This window comes from Phodopus roborovskii, unplaced genomic scaffold (assembly GCF_943737965.1).
Source record: "Phodopus roborovskii unplaced genomic scaffold, PHOROB, whole genome shotgun sequence".
In the NCBI taxonomy this organism is placed as follows: Eukaryota; Metazoa; Chordata; class Mammalia; order Rodentia; family Cricetidae; genus Phodopus; species Phodopus roborovskii.
In genome coordinates this window covers 27,161,554-27,188,595 of record NW_026126482.1, presented here as the reverse complement: position 1 = coordinate 27,188,595, position 27,042 = coordinate 27,161,554, and the positions used below count along the sequence as shown (strand labels likewise).

Sequence of the window (27,042 nt, the reverse complement as noted above, 5' to 3'; positions counted from 1 at the left end):
TGGACCTAATACCTGAATCCCTATAATAATGGTCCTTGATATTAGAAAAAGTAGCTGGGTCCTGCACACATGTATACACACACACACACACACACACACACACACACACACACCTATAGAACATGCAGATTTATTTGCCATTGTTTTTCTCTGATGGTCACTAAATTTTTCTTTCTTGCTTTTTTTTTGGGGGGGAGGCGTGGGAGGCAGCAGTTAAAATAATTAAAAGAAAGAAAGAGGAGGAAGAGAAGAAGGAGAAGAGGAAGGAGAAGAAGAAGCAGGAGAAGAAGAAGGAAGAAGAAGGAGGAGGAGAAGAAGGAGGAGGAGGAGGAAGAGAAGGAGGAGGAGGAGGAGGAGGAGGAGGAGGAGGAGGAGGAGGAGAAGAAGAAGAAGAAAGGCCCCCTGGTAGAAAATCCTCTTCCTGCCCTCATGTCCAGAGTCTGTTTAACAGGTTGGCCTTGTGTTGGTTACAGTAGCTTATCTGCTAGCTGTCCAGAGACCACAGCAGGGCAGGAGGTCAAAGGCAGTAGGCAGGGGGCAGATGAAAAGGAAAGTGGATAAATCACACTTGGCTACAAGGATATCATCAGTCCTAAGGAGCACAGGGCACTGTGCCAGCCAGCATCTACACCAGCTTGCCGCAGAAGAAATATAATCCTGTCAGCAATTTCTGTTCCTTCCTGGCCACAAATAGTCATTATCATAGTGGCTGGCAAACAGGAGAAACCTGCTCTTACTGGATTGAGCTTATAGGGAACATTTCTGTCATTTAATTAGGAAAAGAGGATGCAGGGCCCTCCTGGGCCATTTGCTATAATGCTGTCCCTTTCTATATCACAGTCCAAGCTCACGTAAGTGACACTTCTTAGTGTCATTCAGAGTAGGGTCGGTATTGGAGGCATGACACACACACACACACACACACACACACACACACACACACACACACAAGCATATCTATGCCTTTTTTAAAAAGTAAGAGGTAATGATGCTGGAGGAGCCTGATGGATTCGAGCTAACGAGTTTGCTAGTACAACAGACTGTGTACTGCTTGTTGCTTTCTCTTCATGACCTTCCTTTAATTTAGTGACACAATTATGTGAAAATACCTATAACTGCAGTAGTGCTCCATAGACTGTGATTTTGTTTCCCATACTTCAGTTTCCTATAGTCAACCACAATCTGAAAATATTAAATGAAAATTCCATAGATAAACAACCCATAAATTTAAAAAAGTATATATTTATAATCATTGTGCAGGCACATGCCACACTATACACATAGATGTCAGAGGACCATTTGCTGGAGAAAGTCCTCTTCTTCTACCTTTACATGGGTTTCTGGGATCAAACTTAGGTCGCCAGGCTTGCATAGCAAATGGTCTCACTTACTGAGTTATTTCACTGCTCTACAACCAGTCCATTTTAAATCATACATAATTCTGAGAAGCAGGATGGAGTCACTGGGGTGAACCAGCTTTCTACCTAACATATCCATGCCGTGTAAGTCACCTGCTAGCTAGTCACTCAGCAATGTCTGTTTTCAGATTGATTGCCATGCCAGTACATTTCACAGGTAGGTGTGTGTGTGCACATGCACGTATCATTTCTCTGAGTGACATATCCATGGCATATAAGTTACTTGCTTGCTAGTCATTAATTGATGTCTCAGTTTTCATACTGACCACAATGTCATCACATACCACAGGTGTGAATCACCTTCTGTCCGACATACCAAAACTGTATCCTGATTGCTTAATGTTAAGCAGTGTCTCAGTTTTCAGACTAAGTGACATGCCATCCTACTCCATGACAGTGAATCACTCCTCTTTCCTACATGCCCATTCTGCAGAAGATCTTGCCACTGGCCATTCAGTGACATTTCACTTGCCTGAAGGAGCCTGTGGTGCTACAGAGCATGGGCTCAGGTGACCCTTGTTTTAAACATCATAATGGCCACCAGCCTAAAGAATAGTGATGCTGGAAATTCAGATATACCAAAGAGATGCAATAAAGGGCTCCTTTTAAGAGGACGGATGAGAACCACAGAAACAAGAAGGACATATGGAAGACTGACAGGAAGCAGCACAGTGTTCACAGGGCTTGGTTCTTGTCCAACTTCCAGGTTTCCACGTGGTCTTGGGATACACCACCACACAAAAGGAAGGGTTGGGACTGACATTTAATTCTTTTGGCACAGCCATCTTGGTGATGCCTCATCCCCACACTAATCTAGAATTCTGTGTAGTCATGAGGGAACAATAAGGAAACATCCCAGATCAGGATCAGCATTTGAAGGTGGGTTAGGAAAATGGCCCCTTGATTGACAGGCAACTCTATAATCTCCCCTGGCTGCAAATAAATGACTTGTGATGCCTACCGTGTTTACTAATGTGACTATCACTCATAACATTTCTTCTGGAGGTATTCTTTTGTAATTGGCTGAATCCACAGACCTACAATGTCTACATCATGGACCTTGGCCTACATTTGAACAAGTTCCTCAGGCCCTAGCTCTCTAATTGCCTTTCACAGAAAGTGGAGGATGAGGTAGCTACTGTCTTCTGACCTCTCCACTCTGCTTGTGGTCAGAATCCTAGCACAGACCCGATATGACTTCATCAGGCAGATGCTCAGTGGGCCAGCGAGCATCTGCTAGTCTTGCTTCTCTTCTGGGGAGTTGCAGTGACTTCAGTAGGGCACAGGTGTGATCATTTGCTGACGACTGCCTTTTTGTGCCTCAACTCACCAGAAATTCTTTCCGAACTGCCTGAATCTAACCATGTTGTGATAGTAGCAATATAAAGGCGAAGAAAACAAAAAGGAATCACGTGCATTTTAGGCTTACTATTGATTGCACTTTCCTTTTGGGATATGAAAAATGATGCTTTTTGAAAGGGCACAGAAAGCATCTATCGGCACTAAGCTATGCATCATTACTACAAATGATGGTCCAGCTATCACTCCCCCACCCTGGTCTCATCATCCACAGTGAGACCTATTTGGTCCTATTTATTTATTTATTTAGGTCAGAGTAGGGCTAAAGTTTGTTCTATAAGACAAGTAAAGAAGAATAATGTTCCTCTATGCTCCCCTGTATATTTTGTTCCACGGGAGATCAGAACTGAGGTGTTGGGGTTGTAGCTCAATGGGTCAGCACTTGCCTAGTGTAGGGCTCTGGATTCCCAGCATCAAAAGAAGCAAAACAAAACACCAAAAGAACAAGAAATAGAAATAGGTTACTTCAAGAAGACCACATCAAAACTCCCGTAATTAAAATGACTTTTCCTCTCTGGCTGTAAGGAAGAAGGGTTACAGGCAACCCTTAGAAACCACATATGATGGTTAACCCTCATTGTCAACCTGACTGAGTTTCAACATCGAGAAGACACAACACTGGATGTGTTTGTAAGGGCATTTCCAGAGAATTTTAACTGGGGGGAGTTGGGGGGGGGAGAGAAAACACACCCCAAATACAGGTGACACCGTTCATTTCATCAGCTGGGGTCCAAGAGTGAACAGGAAAAAGGAGGAAGTCACCTCACACTGGGCCCTCAGCCAGAACCTCCTGACTGGGAGCCCAAAGGAACCCTTCTTAAAGTTGCTTTTGTCAGATATTTTGTAGCAACACTGAGAAAAGTGATGGATACATTAGCTATGCTTTGTTGATAAGCAGAGAAATTGCTAAAAATTCTGAGAGGTAAGTTTGACAGAGAGGAGACAAATAACAATAGGGGGCCGGAGGCCAGGACAGTTTGAGTGCAGGCTGTGGGGACAGCCGGAGGCTCTGAAGAAATTATGGCCCTGTTCAGAGGCTGCAACTCAAGAAAATCTGCTTCTCAGAAACTGGCACAAACTTCTTAGAAGAAAAGTAAGTTGTGTCGCCTGGGGACAATGAGGAGGCAGGAGGGCAGGGGACACCAAAGGCTGCTTGCTATGTGATAGCAGGGCAGCTGCTACGGGGTAGGGGGTGGGGAGTTGGGGGGTGGGGCGGTGGGGAGGTGGGGGGGCAGACAGGACACAGAGCCTCCAGGAAGCCTGCCTCAGAAGCTGTCCAAGCTCATTTTGGGAATGAGAAGGCTGAGGGGAGAGGAAGGAGCTCTGTCCTATGTTGTCCTCCACACTAAGAACTTGACAGCCAGCCTGAAAAAGAGAACCAATAGTCGACGAGGCCCCACCCACTTGGGAATCCCTGCATCTTCAGAAGTACTGTGGCAAGGCGGCACATACAGGTGGACCATGTTCCAAACTCTGTCCCTGAAATGATGGCACCAACCATGCTGACTACACAGAGGTCTTGAGGGTGGAGAACTCTAAGGGTAGCCCTGGGAGGAACAGCAGTAGGATCCGGCCTACCACGACCAGGCAATTTCATGACTTCTACATGCTATGGGCTAGTAATAAGAGCTGCTGGCTAACTCCAGTGGGAGCCTTTTCAAGGAGCTGAAGATAAGCCAACACCAGGCACCAGAACTAGCAAAAGTTCTCATAGGAGATGCCTCTGGCCTATCCATGAACTAAGCATAGACTCTTAGGGTGTGTCTCTCCTTTACTCACTCTTGGCCACTTAACATGTGTCCTGATGAGTTGTTAAGGCCAAGTGCTTTGCTAATTTTACTGCTAAATTGTGGTTGTAGACATTTCTTGCTTAGGGAATGTACCCTTCCTTTTCCCCCCCCAATGTTGGGAATGGATCCTGGGGCCTTATACATGGCAAACAAGCACTCTGCAGCTGAGCAACACTCAGCTTGTAGTTAAAAAATATATATATATAGCCCATGTTTTATGTAAGACACCTCTCCGGTAGAGAGCTGGTGTGGCAGAGTCCCCTCATAACCTCTGAGTCACTGGCCTAGGACCTTCCTGTGCTAAACCGTTAACACTGTGGTATCTTGGGAGCCTCAGGAGAAACCCAGAGCTCCTGCCAGTGTGGGCTGACAAAACACACACCTGGCTTCCGAACCTTGTCTGGGATGTGAGTTAGCAAAGGCTTAACATTCTCCTCCCACATCCTCTGAAGCCCCACAAATGGACACACCCACTTCACTTTCCCCTGGAGTCAGCAATCCTAGGCATCTAATTGAAAAACAAGCAAGCATAAATAAAGACAACCCGTAACATTTGACACCAATCGGAGAAAAGCAAGTCCCACCTACAATGCACACATGAGTAGAACACAGCCTTTATTGTTTACTAAATACTTATTTTTGGAGGTGCTGGGTGTGGAAGCCAGTCCTCACATGGCATTGGTGGGCAAGGAGGCTTCTGCTGAGCTGAGCCACACCCCCAGCATGGCCACACCCCCAGACTGGACTTTGTTTTTTAAAAAAAATATTGTGTGCACTGACAGAAGGTAGAGAGAAATGTACATTCTCTTGGGATAAAGTGTTCTGGACTTGTGCGATCACAAGAGTCTTCTGGATCCGGGTTGGCTAGCAACAAAGGAATATATTAACTGCCTGACACTGTTTAAACCAGAGAACTACAAATTCTCAGAATCTGTGTCCTTGGAACGAAGTGTGCTTTGAAGTGGACAGGCTAAAGAAAAGACCACGCTGGTGTGTGTCGGGGAGAGGGTGGTCAGGGCTTTCAACCCCTTCCCTGTCTCTTCCACGCTAGTAAAGTTTACTCAGCACGGTTGGGCTTCTGTTTCCTCGAGTCAATTGGAAATGATAATCACACCACATATAGTAGCTGCCCCACACACAGAATCGTCAGCTCTGTGAAAGGTCTGTCAGTGGGACTTTTTGTGGTTGCGATGCATGCCTCAAGTGAACAATCTAAGGGAGGGAGGGTTTGTTTGGGCTCATGGTTCATCCGCCATGGCATGAAGGGTGGATAGGAACAGAAAGCTCCCCTCCTAACAGCCAGGAGGCATGGTAAAACAGATGGTGTCAGGTAAAGCTGAAAAGGCTACCGGGAAGCCAGTCTTGTGGGTCAGGCTTTGTCCCAGGGTTGTGAGGGTGCAGTTGGGGTGAGGCTCATGAGCTGCCCCTCCTTCCTGCCACACAGGTCCCTTCCTGGGGCATGTCACCTTAGACATACAGCACTCACTCGGATATAACCCTTCTTCCACCCTCTTTTACACACTGGATTCCAGGAAGAGCAGTTGTGTTTCTGAATGGAGGTGCGACAAGGCTCCCAGGAGGCAGATACACTCATTGTTCCTGGTGAGCTGAGCAAGGACAGGAGAGTTTTATGGATTGTTCTACACGCAAAACCTTTATAAGAAAGGCAGCACTTACAATCCACACAGCCCTCAACCCTGCCAGGTCCAAGACCACTTGGCTCCAAGGTTGCATAGTTTAGCTCTAACAGCACAGGTTAGTGCTTTTCAAAACTCACTGTCCTTATGAATGGACTCCATCATACTACTCTGACCTCAGTTAGATGAGCATCGCATGTCAGTCAGAGGAAGAAAAACAGGAAGACCCTGTGTTCTCAGGCACCACCTTCAGTATCTCAGCTCCCGTTTGACCTTAGGGCTACTGAGCCCATCTGGTAGCCACTAGATGCTTCTAGACCAGTGGTTCTCAACCTTCCTAATGCTGTGACCCTTTAACACATTTCTTCATGTTGTGGTGACCCCAACCATAAAAAATTTTTTATTTCATAACTGTAGTTTTGCTACTGCTTTGAATAGTAATGTGAATATCTGATAGGTGGCCACCATGGGGGTTGCGACCTACAGGTTGAGAAACACTATCCTAGAAGACTGCTCATCAGTTTGTACTTCCCCTTCTTTGGAAAGGCAGGAAACTGTAGCTGCTGAGCCTGGCCCCACTGTGTCCCAATCTCTTCCTATTGCTTTCCTTCCTGCCTATGTTGTGCCTGGAAGTATAGGGCAGCATTTAATTATTACCGCCATGGGCAAGGACACAGGCCCCCAGATCTTGGAGACCATGTGATTGTGGGATCTTTATTATAGCAAGAGAGCCTGAAATTGCTGGACACAGAGACACAAATAGCATCCCAAGGTAGCAAGCAGCTATTAGCATGACAACTCTAAGCCTCCCCTTCCAAAGGAAAACTTCATCTTTCCTCTTTGTTAAGACCTGCCAACTGACCAGTATGACCAAGAGGGTTGGAAAAGAATTGTTTCCTTCCTTCAGAGAAAAGAAAATCAAGCCAGGGGAACTTTTAAGTATTTCCTACAAATCACATTCTACTGTGTGTCAGCTACACAGATGTGGGCAGTGAAATGCCAAGTTGTAGAGATAATGTATTACTAACTGTTGGTATCCAGCCTGTCACCAGGACTCTGAGCATGGAAGGCCAGGCAAGTGAGCAAGCATATTTTAAAAATACATTAAACTCATTTAATATACACAGGTCTATGATGTAGATATGACTTCTAATGCTCATTTTACATAGAGGAACACCAAGGCTTAGAATGATTGAGAATCTTGTTCTAAATTTCACAAAGAAGAAACAAGGTAAGGGTCTCCTTGCTTTCCACACCTTTGCTGGAGGCAGGAACTGTCTATACACGGTCCAAAATTTAAGTTCCAAGGAGGCAAAGCTTCTGACTGCTCACTGGTGTTCCTTAGAGCCCAGGAGGACTGGGCCAGGAATAGTGAATGCACCACAGTTTATTCTTCTCTAGGTTTTTTTTTTTTTTCTTGTGTCTTTTTTTGAGCTTGCTAAAATTTTTGCTTTGTTTTCTTTTCTAAAAAACACTTTATTTTATGTGCATGAGCGTTTTTGCTGGTATGTGCACTACATGTGTGTGCCTGGTACCTGAGGAAGCCAGAAGAGGGTGACAGGTTCCCTGGATTTATAGATGTTTGTAAGACGTCATGCTTGGAATTGAGCCCAAGTCCTCCATGAGAGCAGCTAGTGCTCTTCTTAACTGAACCCAAGTCCTCCATGAGAGCAGCTAGTGCTCTTCTTAACTGAACCCAAGTCCTCCATGAGAGCTGCTAGTGCTCTTCTTAACTGAACCCAAGTCCTCCATGAGAGCAGCTAGTGCCCTTCTTAACTGCTGAGCCAGGAACTTGCTTTATGGCCCAGGCTGGCCTCAACCTTGTGATTGTAAAGCAACTTAGGGGAAAAAGTATTTCTTTTGGCTTTCAGGATGCAGTCCATTATCAGAAAAGCAAAGGCTGGAACTTGAGGCAGGAACCTGGAGGCAAGAACTAAAGCAGAGACCATGGAGAAACACTGTTTACTGCCTTGTTTAGTTAGCTTTTTTATAGACCCTAGCCCCACCTGCCTAGAGATGGCTCACCCACAGTGGCTGGGCCCTTGTGCATCAAGGAGCAATGGGTGAAATGCCCACAGGCCAATATGTTGGAGAAAATTCTTGAATTGATGCTCTCTAATTTGTGTCAAACTGACTATAAACTTAACCAGGACAGCCTCCCAAACCTGGGATTACAGGCATGTGCCACAGCACTCAACATTCCTCTGGGACTTCTGCAACGGAATCGATGCTGGATGAGCTCTGCCACTGACTCCACAAAAGTTGTCCTGACACATGGGAGTCATTAAAATCCACACCATGCATTCATATCAACCATGAAGGCACAGTGAGCTGTAAAGTTCTGCCCCCTTTCTAGACAATACAGGGTTTCCACAGCCTTCTGTCTTTCCTTTAAAATGAACATTGCAAAGCCTCAAATGAGGAGCAAAGACCCAAGTGCTTGCTAGCTAATGTTCTGGCTTTATGGTATCTTGTTGATATCTGGGTGATATTTCGCAGCTTGTGCTTAAGCACTTAATGACACTTTTCAACTCCTAATATTTAATAAAAGCAGAGAAAGTAGAGGAATTACTTTATATATAAGAACAATTTCATGTAAATGTGCTTCATCCGTTCCAGGTCTGTGTGCTGTGTATTTTAAAGCTAGATAGAGGACTAAAGAAGGAGCCAGTGGCTGCAGGGACTGGACCACTGGATGCTACTATTTAGTTTTCATAGTAGACCTTCTTCACCCTCAGTTCCTCTGGCACCAGCTTTGCTATGGGTCAATTCACAGTCAGTATGGGATCATGATTAGATTATGCATTCTAGCAAGGGAAGCCTCACAGGACTTTGAGCTGGAAATCCTAGAGGAGTGCTGGTCAGCAGAATAACCCCATATCAACACACTTACCCCCACAGCTACCAGAGGGCAGGGAAGGTCTCCCAGCTTGCATTTATCATCAACACTGTTGCTAGTGTTATTATTATTATTATTTTAAACCACATTTATTATGTGTCTGTGTGCATCTGTATGCATTCACACACATGTATGCACTTCCAGGGCATGAATGGCATGTGAAGAGGCCAGAGGACAACTGTGGAGAGTTGGGGTTTTTTTCCTTCCACAATGTGGCGTGAACTCAGGTCATCACACTTGGCAACAAATGTCTTAACTGAGCTTTTGGCACACACACACACACACACACACACACACACACACACACACACACTTTTGTTATTTGATGAGACTGTCAGGTACTTTTCCTCTCTGTCCACCTCTCCTTCCCACTCTCTTGTATTAGAGATGGAACCGCAAGTCATGGTGTATGCAAGCCTAGTGCCCTAGCAGGGTTATACTCCTACTACTCCACCTTCTGTTGCATCTGCATTTAAAAAGTACCTTTTTGGGGGGTTGGAGTGATGCCTTAGAGATTAAGATAGTCTGCTGCTCTTGCAGAAGACCCGAGTTCAGTTCCCAGCACCTACATCAGCTTCTGGTCCCCGCTTTGATCATCAACATTCTCTTAGCAGCTTCAGCATCCTCTGCTAAGCAGGGTCAGAATCAACATCCTCCCTTGGAGTGCAGAGCTGATCTGACTTTTCACCCTGCCTTTCCTTGTATATATTCCTTGCTCTTTATGTTAGTTATTTTGTAAAGAAGAATCTGATTGTCCAGTGTGGATCATTTCCTTACCCTGTAAATGCAGTCACTCTGGCTGCAACACATATAGTTACAGTCCCATAGGGTGGATGCCATTGTCACGTGCCATCTACCTCACTAACCTAAGAGCTCCCATCTCACCCAGAGTGGAAACAAAGTGTTCAGGATGACTCCAGTCCCAGTGGACTCTCTACCACACTGGCTTCCCAATGGGTCATAGGCCTAGCAGGCTCAGCCTACTCAGTCTTCTGCCCAAGTGCCATTGTACTGTGAGTGACACTCAAAGGCCCCCACAGTTGGTCATTCCTGCTTCTTACCTCCCTGGGTTCTTGTCTTAAGGGGAGAGTTCTCTGACATGGAGATTTGTATGGCAACACACCTGGTGCTTCACCTTCACCTGGAACCACAGTGGACATGTGGGATCCAGGGCCCTGCTCAGATCTTTCCAATCAGAGAGTGGGCTGGGCCAAGTAAGCTGGGGTGACACTGGAGTGATGCTTTTCCATTTAAGGACTGCTGTGACATGTCCCACAGATGTGCTACTTAACCCTCCTCATAAGTCGGAGGACTAGTTGCCATTTTACCAGCCCATTTTAGAGATGACAGTTGTGAGGTCTAGAGCAGAGACCTGGAATCCACATCTCTGTTAAGTTCTCACCCCCCCCCCCCACACTCCCCAGAAGCAGGGCTCTGAACACTGTAGGACCTACAGTGTAGGTGGACTTTTACCTTTTCCAGCACCATGGTCCCCGGTTAATATTCCCTTTGCAGCACTGGCATATTAACACTAAGAGAACATAGGGGGCTGAAGGGTTTGCTAGTCCAGGAGGCCTACCAGCCTTGACACCTGGTGTTGCTGCCAACACCAGGTATGTGACTTTTCTCTGTTGGAGGGAAAACCCACCACATCACAACTTTCAATGCCCAAAGAGCAAGGCAGGCAGAGGCACAAAAGCCCTAGAGGGGCAAAGAAAGTGAAAAATTCCATTTGAGATGAAAAAAAAAAAAATCTAGAGACTATGGAGCATTAGAGACATTAGAGACTAATGGAGTTGGACAAATAAGGCATACATTGAACTGTGGGTGTGAGAGGGGAGCCCATGATGAATTGCCAAGCTTTTGCCTTACTTAACAACCTTTAGATTCAATTAGAAAATAAAACACAGCTGAGGTCACACAAAACATGACTAGGGTCAGGGTATGACTGGTCCTGCCAGTCTACAGCCAGTGATCCCCATCCAACCAACTCATTTTACTCAAGGGGAAAATAAGGTCAGGGAGTCAGTTGGTGGTAAAAGGCAAGGCATGACTCCAAGCCTCCAGCTCTCTGAGCTCACCACATTGCCTTTGGAGAATATAAGCAACAAGGATTGCTTTGGGTTCAGTTTTAAATTGAGATTACAATGAAAACAGAAATCAAACTTGATAGGACACATGGCAGTTAAAATTAGCATCCCTCTTTGCCCCACAAGTGGAAAACCCCTTTGTGCTGTGTTCAACTTAAAAATAGCGGTCAGTTAGACAGGGAGTCAGATTAGGCCAGCAGCTGGAAAGCCGTGTTCAAGAAGCAGGTCTGTGGGGAAGGATTATATTGGCAGAAAGTTGAAGCAGTGGTTTTTCTGTTCAACCCAAATGAAATACTTTTAGTAGGCACAGTTCTGAGACTGACTAAGACTGAGTGCTGCCATTTTGTTTTTTAACAAACCTTGCCCCAGTGTCTACAGTGCAACCTCCTGCACATGAGGAATTGGATACCACTACACCCTAGTCCTCAGTCAAGTCCTGCCTCAGGCATTTAGCCGTTCAGCCATCTCTGAAGTGAATTCTGTTGTTCAGATGTTCACCATGGAACAAAGACTCAGAGCGCAAGGTGCTCTTGGGTCCCAGGCCCTAGGTAGGGGACTTTATAGGTCATGGTGTAGCCACCACACATGCCATGCTGTGTGCCAAGTGTGGGCTCAGTAAATAGATGCTGAGTAATACTAATGACCTTCAAGTAACAGAATACTCCCCTAGTTAAATCTCCCAGTGTTTAAGCCAATTTTTTCCTCAGCTGGACTCAAATTTATTCTACTGTGATTCTACTCACAGCTGAGTAGCCTCAAGGCAGCCACTTAACCTCTTAAAAACTTAGCCCAGTTAAGAGAAGAATGGAGTGTTTCTTTTGGAAGTTAGGGTTTTTCTCTCTGGGAGCTCTATCTGCCTCCAGGTCCACTGTGAGTTACAAATGAATGTGATCCAGGCTGCTCTGTGAGATCCTAGAAGATGAGAAAGTCCCTACCTCCATTTTCCCCCAAGCCCTGTTCTTCTGGGCCCCAAAACCATGTTCAAGAACCTTCTCTGTAGCTTGGTTTCCTTCACAGCTATGAAAGGAAAAGCAGGCTTGCTCATAGGTGTCCTCAGTGACTGGCATTTGGTTCCCACATAGATGCCCAAAGGACACCTACAGAATACAAGAGTCCACACAAGTGTGAAAAGCACTTTCCACGAGGGCCCCCTTAAACTGGGTAACTAAAAGCAATTATCATGGTCTATATGAAACACAATTACATGAGGGCACAAGGGCCCAGCCAGATCAGACCCCTCTGAGGACAGTCCCAAACATTGTCTAAGAAGGGAATTCTTATACCAAGCTGGCCTTGAGCTCACATAGACCAGCCTGCCTCTGCCTCCCAAGTGCTGGGATTAAAGGCTGAATTCTTCAACACTGCCTTACTACAGAGGAACCATTGGGTTTTCATTGACTTGAGTGTCCAGCCAGCCAACCACTGCTCTCAGGAAGCACTTGCTGCCTGTGGCAGAGAGTGGAGTTATGGTGTTGCTAAAGAGACATGGGGACACAGAGACCTTAGCTGTGCTGAGTACTGGGGTGGTTCTTTTTCACTTGGAAGAAACCTGGTCAGGGAGTAATTTTAGTAACTATGGGCCTTATTTTTAAATGGCATTCCTCTGGCTTCATACTCAATGGAGCTGGGTATTTGACATGTGTACTATACTGACCAACTCAGTGACAGGTGTCACCTTTTCCTTGTAATGCTAGAGTCAGGACTCAGGGCCTTGTTCAAGCTAGGCCAATACTTTGCCGCTAAGCTATATCATTACTGCTAGTACTACACACACACTTCCATGGTCTCATACAGCCAGGCTGGCTTCATCTGAAAGTGATAAGATTATAGAAGCATGCCATCATGACTGGACACATTCACACTCTCTCTCCCCCCTTCCTCCTAAAAACCCTATACTGTATCCAGTAACATTATTATTTTTTTTTTTAAGATTTATTTATTTATTTTGTATACAGTGTTCTGCCTGCATGCCAGAAGAGGGCACCATATCTTATTATAGAAGGCTGTGGGACATCATGTGGTTGCTGAGAATTGAACTCAGAACCTCTGGAAGGGCTACCAATGCCCTTAACCTCTAAGCCATCTCTCCAGCCCCCAGTGATATTGTTATTTGCAGCCCAAGAAACCTAACTCACTGCTTCCATACATACAGCGATACAGAAGGAAGAAAGATGTCCTGAGTTCCATCCCTGGGATCCACATGGTAGAAAGAGAGACCTGATTCCCCAAAGGTGTCCTCCACCCACAAACATACATACACAAGTATAACTAAATTTAAAACAAAATTAAAAAGGTAGATGACTCTGCAGTTACATCTTTTAAAAAATTATAACATTTATAGTTGCATGATAGCTTTTATTATAAAAGAACAAAGCTATGAGAGATTCAGAAGTCTATGCAAGATGAAAAGTAGTAGCATGAAGATGATCTGAACTCTAAGCAATATAGATTTTTTTCAGGGCTCCTGCTCTAGTCTGAAAACACTGCGGCTTGGGGCGCAGAGTCACTTTTCCACTGAGAGTGACTATACACAGAATAGAGGGAACAAGAAAGGGATGATACGGATGAAGTAGTGCCTATGCTGAACCCTGAGGTGCATGGGAAGTTGCTAGAGGAAGGGGTGGGGGACACAACAATCTATCTCCAAAGTAAAAGCAGAGCAAAGAGAGGCAGTAGCCAACGGGTCCCCAGAGATGTGTGGCTCTCTTATCATCAGCCTTTGGCCATTCAGTGTTTCAGTCTGTGGAAAGTCTCTTGTAATTCTGAAAAAGTATAAGCAGTATCTCCCACTCCGTGCACTGAGGTGATGACAAATTGTCCTGCACACAGGCCTTTGGTGGGTGGGGAGAGTGGGCAGTCAGTCTCAGACTCTGCCCAGCTTTTGTCTGAGCCTCTGTTTCCTGCTCCTTTCTGGGAACAGCCTTGGCCCTGGGTGAGAGCCTTGTGCTTTAACTGTGATGCTGGAAGACTAGCTAAGCATCCTTTGGCAGATATGTACAATTAAGACTGTCTGTACTTAGTGTTAGGGAGATAGCTTAGTAGATAAAAGAACTGCTATGAGCAAGAAGATCTGAGTTCACATCCCCAGCACCCACATTAGAAAGCCAGCCATGGCTGTACATGCCTGTAACTTCAGCATTAGAAGATGGAGACAGGTAGATCCTGGGAGTTGGCTGGCTAGACCATTCAGCCAAAAAAAAAAAAAAAGAGCTTCAGGTTTGGAGAGACCCTGTCTCCAAAAAGTAAGGTGGGGTGTGATGAAGGAAGACTCCACACAACCAAATCTGGCTTCTTCATATGCACACGCAGGCAAGCACACCTGAACACACATATGCTCATATATTGCACACATGTACACACATACACAAACTTTAAAAAATAAATAAAAATTACTGAACCCCCTGGAACTCATTTCTCCACCCTCTTTCCTCTCTGTGGGGAGGTTTCATGGCCCCGAAGCCTCTCCTACAAGCCCCCTGTGACTCATAAGCATGGCTTGCAGCCGTATGGGTGGAAGACAGGGGCACTGGAGTTAAATTGGCTGGAAGTCCCACGTTCTAAGTACTATCCGTGTGGCCTTGAGCAAGGTGTTCACACACACACTCCCTGCTCTTACAGAGTGACAGCAGATACAGCCTGGGTAAACTGGTTCTAAGAGAGGGCTTAGGCAAAACGCCTGCACTTGTACCAGTGCTTGGCACAGCACTTGAGTATAATAACTCAGGGACACAGACAAAGAGCTCTGGCTGGCCTTGGGATTCCCCACCCCCATTTTAAAAGCAGTGACAGCATCAAAGACAGAATGCCCCTTTAGTTCCAAGGGACAACAACACAAATGAACTTCTGTAAATGCTTGCTACTTGCAAAAGTTGGGGGCTTTTTGCATGAGAATGGCAGCTTGCAAAGTGACATCATTTTTAACCACAACCCTTCCCCTAAATGTTCCTTTGTGGAAAGGCAAAAACTGATTTTCAAAGCCCCACATGAAAAAGCACCAGGCAACTGCCATAGTAAATTACTAAGGTGACACAACACAGTCTTTGTGGAAAATAGACAAGGCTGCCTGCGAAAGGACCGGCTTGGGTTGGAGGAGAAGACCACAGAACTGTGGGTTGAGAGCGGTGGCAGGACAGGGGTACTTCATGCATTTGGAAAGAAATGGGGGTGACAAAGGATGGCGTTACTATGCATAAAACAGCCCCATTTCCACAGAAGTCTTTCTTTAGGGCGGTGTTAAATGGACAGATCTGACGTCTGCCTTGGGTCCCATCTACACAGTGGCCTAACCATCACACATGTCTGTCTGTCACTTCTAGCCACTCAGCACCAGTGGAACTGCCTGCTGTGAACCTGGGGATCATAGGGATCCTGTATAGTTGGATCTGGAAGAAATGCATTTAGAATATAAAACACTTTGCAGAGGGAGGTGGTCTCCAGCCTGAGTCCTCAGTAGCCCACGAGATTCACCTGAGAAATCGTCTCAAGTGGAAAGAACTTCAGAGAGCATGGCTCCACTGGGAGGAAAATGTGAAGTGGCTCGATGCTGGCATCTAGGAACTTACCAGACACAACTGTTAACCCAAAGCCAAGCTCGCACACAGCCCAAGACCAAGCTCGCACACAGCCCAAGAATCACTTCTAGGTGAAGTTATTCAGCTTTGGTAAGATGTCTGTCAGGCCTCCCTGGAAACCCTGAATTAGAGCAGTTCTCCCCCTTCTTGGGGACCAAACCATGAAAATACAGGGGAAAAAATTCAGTATTCTACTGAGATCTGTGAGTCACAACTGCTGTCCCCAGGGTCTCAGGTGACATTCAGATGTAAATGTTGCCGTAGAAAAGCTACAGCAGACATCGGGGGCCAGTGTTCAGCCAGTGCTTCTAGACTCATTAGGCACCTTTGGCCAAGTGAACAGAAGAGTGAAGGACACCCACTGTGAGCAAGGATCCCCAGTGGAGCATTGGGGCTGGGGAGAAAGGGCAGAGAAAGTGGAAAACAAGTCCAGGCCAGGCCTGTCTTCACACTTGGTTAAAATATAACTCAACTCATGTGCTTTGGGAAAAACAGATCTTGTAAATTATTTAAAGTTAACAGGTTTTCTTCGTTTGTTTTGCTTTTTATGATAACTTAAATCTCCACATATTTTTCCCACTACTTAAGTAAACTGAGCTTTAAGTGGTAATGTATATATGTATATGTTATTATATATCCACTTGATATTATATGTATGTATGTATATGCTTTCACTTGTGGACAGCAGAAGTAATCTGGTCAGCAGAATTAAAAAGATAATCCAAAACTAGTGATTCCAAGCCAGTGGTTTATCCCTAAGACCAGAAGGGATGACTTAAAGTTCAGATATATTTTTGTGAAAAATCTATTTTCAGGTACTGTTGTATCTTAAAATAGAGTTTTTAATTTCAAATGAAACCCAATGTGGCATGGTGTCTGTGCTGGATAGTTTTATGTCAATTTGAATTTTCTTAATTAGTGATTTTGATGGGGGAGGTTCCAGCCCACTGTGGGTGGTACCATCCTTGGGCTAGCAGTCCTGGGTTCTTTATGAAAGCAGGTTGAACAAGCTATGAGGAGCAAGCCAGTAAGCAGCACTCTTCCACAGCCTCTGCATCAGCTCCTGCCCTGTTTGAGTTCTTGTCCTGACTTCCTTCAGTGAAGAACAGCAATATTTGAGTGTAAGCCAAATACACCCATTTCTCCCCAAGTTGCTTTGCTTTGGCTATGGTATCTCATCTCAGCAATGAAAACCCTGACTAAGACAGTGTCTTAAGAACATGTGTCTCTTCTAAGAAATCCTGCAGAACAATTTCACTCTATTCAGACAGTCAAACAGTAAACATAAAATATCACTCTGCATAGGGCCCCAGGTCCTCAGCTTTCTCTCTCTCTCTCTCTCTCTCTCTCTCTCTCTCTCTCTCTCTCTCTCTCTCTCTCTCTCCTTTATTCACTTCCTACATACAGAGATCTCTGAGGTTTTAGAACAGGGCTTCTGTGCCCCTCAGCAAGCAGACTCCCTTGGGTTCCCCCCCCCCCCCCGAGACAGGGTTTCTCTGTGTAGCTTTGGAGCCTATCCTGATAATCACTCTAGACCAGGCTGGCCTCGAACTCACAGAGATCCACCTGCCTCTGCCTCCCGAGGTGATGGGATTAAAGGCATTCGTCACCACGACCCGGCTCCCTTGGGATTCTATACCCAGGTCAGCCTAAGCAGGTCCCTGGAACCTGGTTTATGTTAAAGCTTAAGAACCTTCACAATTAAGGGCTGGAGAAGAGGCTCAGCAGTTAAAGGCACATACTTGCCTTGCAGAGGACTATGTTTAGTTCTCCACAGCCATGTCAGGTGGCTCACAACCACTTATAATTCTAGCACATGAGTGCACACACCCCATCCCCATATAAACATAATTAAGACATTAAAAATACATCTTTTAAAGAAAAATCTTCACTATCAAATGTTGGTAGATACCGGGGACTTTTTCAGCTGCCTCAAACCACCATCATAGAAGCAACGCCTTCCCAGAGTAAGTCTATGAATTACACTATTTTGCAGAGAAACATGAGAAAAGACATAGCTGATCTCCTGTACTTAATCTGAGTGCTACACAGTGATTACTGAATGTCCCCATAGGCCCAGGTGTTGACAGTCTGGAGCCCAGGTTGTCACCACTAGAGGTGTGAGAAAAGAAACAGGGTTGGTGAAGGCTCCTTGGGTAGACAGGAAGCGGCCTCCACAGGAGACTGTGGACCCTGCCTTTCAGCTTCTGTCTTTTGCCTCTTGGCCCTGAAATGAGCCATTTCATTCTATCACACACTCCCCTGATGATGTTCTACTTGCCTCCAGCCCAAAGACAGAAACAACAGATTTTAGACAGACACTTCCAAATCCACAGCTCCCATCTTTTGTCTTGATAGCTGATCGTCTCAGATAGAAAGCTAAATGACACACCAAAGCAGCTCACAAAGTGGCTTGAAGGTTACTATTTGGAGCTTTCTATATTATCTTAACATAGAGAGGGACATAGGATCTTAATAACTACAGATACAAAGGGAAAATAAAGAACATTTTAGTAACAGTTGCCTGTGTAGTTTCTCACTGGGGTATCAGCTTATCTCTGAGGACCAGTCACTCTTGTCCCCCATAGGGAACCTCTCTTAGAGGGGACCTGAGACAGCTGAACTCTTTCAGAAGACTCTCCTTTTATGTAGATGACAGGAGCTCATATGGAGTGTCTTCCTGCATCTGTCAGTTGCAAAAGTTATCAGCTTTCAACACTCTGCCTGCCTGGAGGCATGTTCTGAACTCAGCACTCACTGTCACCCACATTTCCGCCTATTGCTAACCACCACGGTGAGGAGTAGGGCAGCCCTTCAAAGGCAGCTGCCCAATGAGCTGAAGGTCACAAGGTCTACAGTATCCAGGACTTAAATGAATATCTTATTTCAAACACATGACTTGGCCCCTCACCATCCCCTTCTCTCTCCCTCCTCTGTCATCATTCAAACAAGTCTTCCCTTTAAGCATTTTTTTTTGTTTTTTGTTTTTTAATCAGAACAGCATAATTTATCAGCATGGCCATTAAAGAACTCAGCCCTTAATGAGCTGAGCTTATCAAGGAGTGCTTGCTCTGATGTTTGCAGAGACATAATTAAACACCCAGCAAGCAGCCAAGTGGCTGAGGACACAGGTTACTCCTGAATTACCCATCTGCCCCCCCACACAATGGTAACGATTGATGACCTTGGAGAAGAACTAGGTGCAGGCAGGGCTAATCACTGTCAGGCATCCTCGCACTCTGGAGAGCGGCACTCATACAGGCCAGAGTAAAGGGAGACACCTTGTTTGGGAAAGGACAAGATGGACATCATAGCATGAGGGAAAAAAGACCTCACAGCTATCCATATGTAGAATGGTACTGCCTTCAATGATGCTAGACCTGGCCATATCTGCTGCCGAGTTGAGAACTGTTTTTGTTGAGGGAAGGCATTAGAATAAACAGCCCAGCTCTCGATAGCACTGGGATATATTGGCTTCTGTAGGTTTTTCTCAGAGAGCTACACTGTCCAAAACTATTGGTACTTCTTTTTAGAGGCAGAAATGGGGAGCGTGTCTTGCAAGAGCCAACTCTAAATTTTAAACATACTAAGGCAAGTCAGCATTTTGTCACCAGAAACAGCTTCAGTAGCAATGTTTAGTTCTATAATTTCACAATAAGCTTCCTGCAACCTATTCACCTGCTGCCTTCTTAAAAGAGAATAAAGGTGTGTGTTCTAGCTTATAGCGAAAGTGAGGAAAGGGGGTCTTTGGTAGTATAGGGAGCCTGGGCAAGGGGACCATTCTTCTAGTCTTGGTGAAGCCTTCAGTGTATCTGGAATATCAGGAAGTAAGTGGGCTCATCACTGTGCAAACTTCTTTTAGGCAAAGCAAGTGGCTGTTTGCTGATGGGTTGACAGACAAAAGATCCCTTGCTGAGACTTAATGAACTGACCTTACATCTGAATACAAAGAACATCTGCTGTGTCCAAATTCTTTACACTCTTTCATTTTTAGTGTCACATCTACTACACCCCCAAAGCCAGCAGATTCCTGACATCAACGAGTTCCAGTGGATCCAGAGATTCAAGTGATCAAAAAAGAAAGGCAAAAAACAAAACAAACAAACAAACAAAAACCAAACAAAACTCACTGAGTTCTGTACTGCCCACCTTCATTTGCTCCTTGAGGGAGATCACTCATTTTTGTCCTGAAGAAAATACCAGGAGTCTATATTCTCAAAAATGGCATCCTGTTCAGGACAAAGCAGATAAGAAACTTGGGAGCCCTATCTACATGGATGTGAAGCAGGGTCCTTCCTTCAAATGCTGTGAACTATAGAAATAGATTTCTGTTATTTGCCTCAAACAGTCACATAGTAAAACTGGCATACCTGATGCTAAGCAGACCGTTTTCTTGGCTGTTCTATTTTTTAACTGCTGCATGGGCAGCTAAGCCCCTGTTATTTCTCCCAGTGCCCCCCATTCTCCAAGTGTAGAGGCTGCTCTGGGATTCTGTGGTACTTCAGAATATGGCAAGTGACAGCGGAGTGACATGGTACACAGCCTTGCTGCCAGCTCTTCTGCTTCTGGCAGGGTCCCACTTCAGCACTGTGTCCCACTCGTGGGCAATCGGCCTGATCCTTTGGAAACCTCCCCCACTCCAGCTTCTCAGATAGGTACCCCCCACCCATGAGGTGACCCTGGCTGCCCCTCTAGCACTGCATGTCGCCAATATGACGTGACAGTGCTGTCTGTCCGGAGTTAGAGCTCGGCGTCTCTGCATCTCTGATCACGTGATTCTGTACTTCTAAACTCCAGCACTGCAAGATGGAAACAAAACTCACTCCTGCCTTGCCTATATAGATGACAGCTCTGGTCTCGAATTCCACGCCTGCCTGTCACCTACAGATTTCCATAGCTACTCCAGGTCTGAGCAGAAGACACCAGGTCCCATGCTTTTCTCCCTGGCATGGTCCTAGGGTCCGGCAAGCTTCCTGTGTATAGATCTTATCTGCTCTGGTCATTCTACCCATTGCCACAATTCTGCCACGGGGTGGTCAGTGTCACCTCCACAGTCACCAGTTTACCAAACAACCAATTGCCAAACAACCAATGGATCCTTGTTGGGCCTCCCAGCGCTACAGAATTGGAACTGAGTCTCTGGCAGGGGTTCCTGTGCCTGCGGCCCCTTTTCAGCTTCTCTCTCACTCTCTGGAGGTCATGGAGCATCACTCACTGGCTTTCACTTCTCCAAATGCACCCCCCCACGTGCCTTTCTGCCACACCTTTGCTGTCTCAATCCTCTTTCAAGAAGCATTCAGTCATCACAACACCAGGGGGGATTCCAACAGTCTTAAGATCCAGGGGAGAGTCCTCACCCCAGGTGAAGCTGTCTTGGGTCAGACATATAGCTATGTCTCCTGCCAGCATTTAAAGAACATGCATTTTGCCCCTTTAAGTTAAATACACAGTGTGGAAACTTGATGACAAAAACACGTGAAATAATTATCAATAATCCAAATTCAACATGATCAAACTGTCGTTTCCTCCTGATCCTTAAGAGTTATTTAAAAGGTTGGCTGTCATGGGTTTTTCAGAATTTCGCTGTCAACATTTCTCAAAGTCATTGAAAACACTGCCCCCATTGAAACTTGCCCCTGCAAGGTCTGGCTGGGAGATTATATCATTTAAACACTATCAGGTTGATTCCAATTCTATGATCTCACTATCACACCCCCATCTAGACCAGCTTCCTTGTAGGACATTGCCTTCCTTGTGGAGATGGGTCCTTCTCCGTCTTGCGCCTCCATGGTGCTTGTAAAGACAGACATTGGTTGATGAACTGACAAATGTTGTGCCTTGTATGCCTAGGTTCCATAAAATGTTTATTTCTAATAGCACAACTGTGAAGCACTTACTAGGACTCTAGTGGCAGGCCTCAGTTGTCCACTCCCCTTAGGGACAAACAGTAGGACTCAACCACAAAAGGGAGTTCCCAAATGCCATGGCTCTCTGTTTGGAACTCCTGGCATTCTATTTGGGTCTTCTGGACCTTGGGCTTTGTTCAGATCTCTTGGCTCACTCTTTATATTGCTTAGATCTCTGTTAGGGCTCTTGGATCTGTCTGGATCTCCTGGGCTGCTCTTGTCTGTCCCCTTTCTTGGTCAATAGCATCTCCACTCACTCATGACACTTTCAAGATATTTTGTGACTCTTCTCAAGTCTACCTTTATTCTCCTGCTCATCTCTCTCTAGACCTTGCTTATTCTTTCTCCACCTCCAATTCTCCTGTCTGAGGCCATGTGTCCCATCATAGCCAATGCCCACTTCTCCTGAGATCTGACCAGGAGATAATAGAAAAATTGAGCTTCGAACTTTCTCATATACTCAGAAAAAGTCATTTAGTATTGAAGCAAGGGTCTTCACCTGACTATGAAGAGACAGCTCTTCCCCATGGAGCTACAGACGAAAAGTCCCCATATCCTAGAGCCAGGGAGGGGCAGGAGCTGACTACCGTGTAAGTCCGTGTCCCTGTTCCATAGGGACACCAACTGATCCTCTTCCCTTCCACCTGCTTCCTCAGACCTCATCACTGGCTGGAAATAGAAGCCAATCTCTCATTACCCCTTCAGGAAGTAAACAACTGCTCCCCCTGGGTAAACACGAAAGACACAGGGTGTCCTCGGAGCAGGTCAATAAGGAAGGGTGACGTTTCCTGCCGTGGCCTGAAAGGACAGCAGGGCTTTCCACCCAAGAACGTGGGAGATGGAAGGTCTACTGTTCTTCTGGGAGCCTTTCCCACCTGTCATTGCCCCAGCCAGTTCTAGGTGCTGGAGGGGATCCCAATCCTGTCCCCCAGTCCTTGAATAGCACAAAATCCAATTGTTTTTCCTTCTCCTACTATGTGCATGCATCACCTAGAGTGTAACCCTTTAGGTGCTAAAGAGGTTCAGAACACCCCTGCTTTCCTCTCCCTGCACCTCCTCAGAGCCCTGGCTGGTAGGTAGGCTGCCGGTGTTGGTAGAAACCATTTTTATTATAGTAATATGCATTGTCTCTCGTCTCATACACCATTGTGCTTCTGTTTGGTGAAGAACATTGAATACTCAACCAACCAAGCAGTTTAATTATCACACTGTCTGGGGAGGTGGAGGAAGAGAGGGGAGAAGAGAAATTCTTGGAACAACTTAGAAATGAACCAAACGGGAAAGTAGGAAGAATCCTAAAAGACTCTGCAAGGGTAGACTTGTTGCTTCTGTCATTCCCCCATACAGACCTTGGAGAAAGCCCATGCTGGGATCTTCACTCCTATGACACCGACATGTGACGGAGATGATCACCATCAGTGGTCATCTACTAACTCTGGCTCCAGTGTTCACATCCCATAGATTCTAAATGTTTGTATTCCTTCAGTATTCAGAAATCTGGACCAAGAGGTAACTGTCCTGGCTGCAATTGCATCTCAACAGCAGTGTGTAAGAAAAGATGAGGCAAAAGGATTTGAATTTGAGGCCATTTGGGGCCATAAGTGAGACTTTTGTCACATACAAAACAAAACAGGAGGTTGCCACTGAGCTGCTACAGCAAGAGCTCCAATGTTTATTTTCTAGGCCTTTATAGAAAAGTGTGACTACACCTGCCCCAAAGGAATGTATAATCTGACCAATTTGTCAAACGGGAATGGGGTATTCTGATCACGTGCTTCCTATTTCTAGCATAAAAGTCAGTAATATTAGTTTTAAAAATGCAAATGGTGATTTTATTTGGAGAGCTGACTCTCAGAATAAAGGAAGGCCAGGTTACCCCCACAACAGAGAGGGGTCATGTGGAACATGGGACAGAAAAGGAGAAGTCATCAAGCATCCCCCTGCCTGTATCAAGAGAGTGACAATCTAGGACCATCAAAGAACATTTTAATTTTTAATGCTCTTCTCCTTTTGAGGCATTTAATTTGTGGTGTGAGAGAAAGATGTGTTCTCTTAAAAAACCATCCCTTTTAAATTTACTAACTGATCACTGTGAGCCTGCATTTCCGCTACCAGAAGTAACGCCAGGCTGGGCGATTTGAACACTGTCCATTTACAATTCAAGCAACCGGCTTCAGATGAAAAGTCCCCTTGGAATGCCTACAGACAAAGGCCTCATAAAAGGCTAATGCTATTTGTCTAGAATTACAGGAAAGAAAGTGAGGGCTGGAGAGGCCCTTTAGCCCCAGCTTTTGTGAGGCCCCCTTGATGGAAAAGAAAACTCCCCATTAGCATTCTAGTCCGGGCTCTTTGTCCAGTGTAATCTGAGGACTGTGGAAAGAAAGCGCCTGGTGATTTAACCTCCTTGGTGGAAAAAGAAGAGCGAGGGGGAAGGGAATCTCATGCTATCCATCAATATTGGCAGAAAGGCGCATGCCATGATTTTATGGGGTGGAGGTGATGGACCTGGCACCCCACGGCTGTGTCCACAGAACTTTATAGGCTGTGCATAACACTAGGCCTATAGACATTGAGTGCACAGCCACAGAGGCTGGATGCAAGGCCCTTCCTGGCATTCCCTAGCCTTCCTCTTCTCTGCTCTCTGGAAGCCTCTATAGTCCTCACCCTTCTTGGCTCTGCTTCAGACAGGCCATGGCCACTTCAGGAGCCACAGTTGATCTCCTCCCTACCCCACTCCATGCCAAGAAAGCCACCGGGCCTTACAGATGCCACATTTTTACTACTTTGTACCAATACTGTCACCAGGGAGACTTGTTGCTTCCTTGGGGATAATCAGGAGAGCAGGTAGTAACACATTTGGACTGAAATGCATGTCCCTAGATGAGCTAGAATTGAAGGGAATGATGTCAAGACTTGGGCTACATGGTACAGATGGTAGAATCATCTCGAGGCTATCAGAAAGTCCCCTATGGGCAAGGCAAACAGGACAGGAGAGAAGAATGCCCCAGGGAGATGGCCTGATGCCCAACTGGCAAAACCGCTCCTCTTGGCAATTAAAATCAAGGTCAAAGCACCCTGTTGTCTCCCTTCAGAGAGTTCCTGGAGTCTAGGAAACTCAGGCACATTAGGACTGAGTGCGGGGAGAAAGAGAGAGGCATGCTCTAGAAGAAGAGCCTCTTGTCCTGCTATGATGGGGAAGTCGGCACACACAGACACACAAGCATGCATATGAGATATACAGATATAAACACGCATAGTATATGAGTACACACATACACAGAGAGAATGAGAGGGTGTGACACTTGTGCATTATAGTCCAAGTCTCAGCTGCACTGGTGAGTGTGCCAAGGGCACCCGCTTTAAAGACTTAACTTCTCCAGGCTGTGATCTCCACTTTCCCATCTGACCATCAGAAACCTGCTAGTTGGGACTCAACTGAATCATGGGAAACAGACTCATGTGAGTCTGTAAATCACATTCTCACCTATGGAAATGATGAAACTTCTTTAGGATCTGAAACTTAGACTGACTTAACTGGTGTTCAAAAATAAAAGAGGAATTGCAATCTGACCTTAATCTGGGTATGGGACTTTTGCCAAGAAGGAAAAGCATACAATGAAACAGCTTGAAACAGGTGGGAATACCTCTAGTATGACATCTGGATAATTACAGAGTGCCCCACACATCTGGAGGAAGCCCAATGGCTGCAACCTTCCCACTATTTCTGGGAGCCTGTCACACAGCCCCCCAGAACCTTCCTGCAACCCACAGACCCTTTTGCCACCAGCCATGTCTCAATAGAACTCTGAGCTGATGAATAGGGTGAAAGGTAGTAAGGTCTAGAGTGGGAAGTAAATATGATTACTGTGCAAATATTGATGAATACCACAACCCATGAGATCTAAGACTCAGTAGTGCTCTACTTGATCTAAAATACACATGACAATTGGCTATCTTACTGCTTGAGAAAGAATCCTTCATTCGTGGAGATTTTTGAAGAGCTGTCAAAGAGAGTTGCAAAAGATGGGGCTGGAGTCTTTACCTACTGCCCAAGCCCAAACTTGGCTTTTCTTTCCTTTTCTTTTTTTTTTCCTTCTAGTATTTGAATAAAAAGAAAAACTGTTCTGTCTTCTAAGCCCCTGGCAGAATCTGTGAAGTGGTTCCCCCATGTCTTCAATTGCCAACTACAGCCTGCTTGATGGCACTTGAATGACTTCCTGTGTCCCCTCAACAGCTTCTCAGATCACCAGACCTAACACCCACCAGCCCTAGAGCTTTGCAGGCAAGCTGCTCTGATTCCAGGGCTTACCCAGTCTCCTAAATCACACCTGTATGAGGAAAACAATTATGGAAGAATGAAAAGGCAAGCGCTCTGGAATGTTCCCTCCTATCAAGTGCTGCTTTCCCGGGCTGGGGTCTGTGCCCTCCTTTCCCTCTTCCCAAAGTTATTCCTCTGTCCCTTGCCCTGCCACTCAAACTCCAGGAGGCATTGTGATCAAAAGCATTCAGTTCTCTTAATAGAAGCAGATGCTCTCTTCCACAGGCTTCTCAGAACCCCTGACCCTGAGTAAGATGGCATTGACGAAGCCACATGCAAAGATATCTTCCAAATTCCAGGTACTGATTGTTCTCTTGCAGGCATGAGACTTTGCTTTTCTCTAAAAGAGACACTAGGGAAAGGCCTTTCCATAGTCAGCTGACTGAACTCCCTGATGTGAACCTGGGGTGAGAGGTGATAATCACCATACTCTACAGGTAGACCTCCTTGGTAGACTTGTGAGAACTTTGGTGACAATCACAGATGGTTTTCTTAAAGTCAACATGGCTAAGATCAGAAGCCACAGGAAGGGCTCAGAGGAAGTCCAAGGTCATGGGCACATGTGGGCTCCCATGCAAACCACACAATATAATCTATTTACTGTAGAGCAGTCAAGGCACCAGACAGGCAAAGGCTCTCTCCCAGGTCTCAGTGGCAAACTATCAGGAAATGTACACAGGAGACTGAGGGTTCCTGGGGCTTTCCTCTCTTCTGCCTCACGTGCTTTGATATGATGTAGGTTGGAGGAACAAAAGACTGTTTTAGATCTAGATTCTCCACCCATCCTCATTGCATTTAGTGTTTGCCTCTACAGCAGTGACTCCTGAATTGTGGTCAGAGCCTCAGGCACATTAGGGTTGTTACGTGTTTATAACAGGACAGTGTCTGTGGTGATATTTTGTTTGTGCTTTAACAAATAAAGCTTGCCTGACGATCAGAGAAGCACAGCAGCTAGCCTCTAGTTCTTACCCCTACTGAATCCTCAGGCCAAAGGGGTGAGTCTATCACCTTAAATGAAATAAGATGGGCAGGGGTAGGGGCCACGACTATAATT

General features: G+C 45.7%; 1 protein-coding gene across 2 annotated transcripts in view; it reads right to left on the bottom strand.

Moving 5' to 3' along the window:
• Slc22a23 (solute carrier family 22 member 23) overlaps positions 1 to 27,042 on the bottom strand; it is a 156,198-nt gene that overhangs the window by 40,557 nt on the left and 88,599 nt on the right. The gene's annotated exons all lie outside the window — the stretch shown is intronic.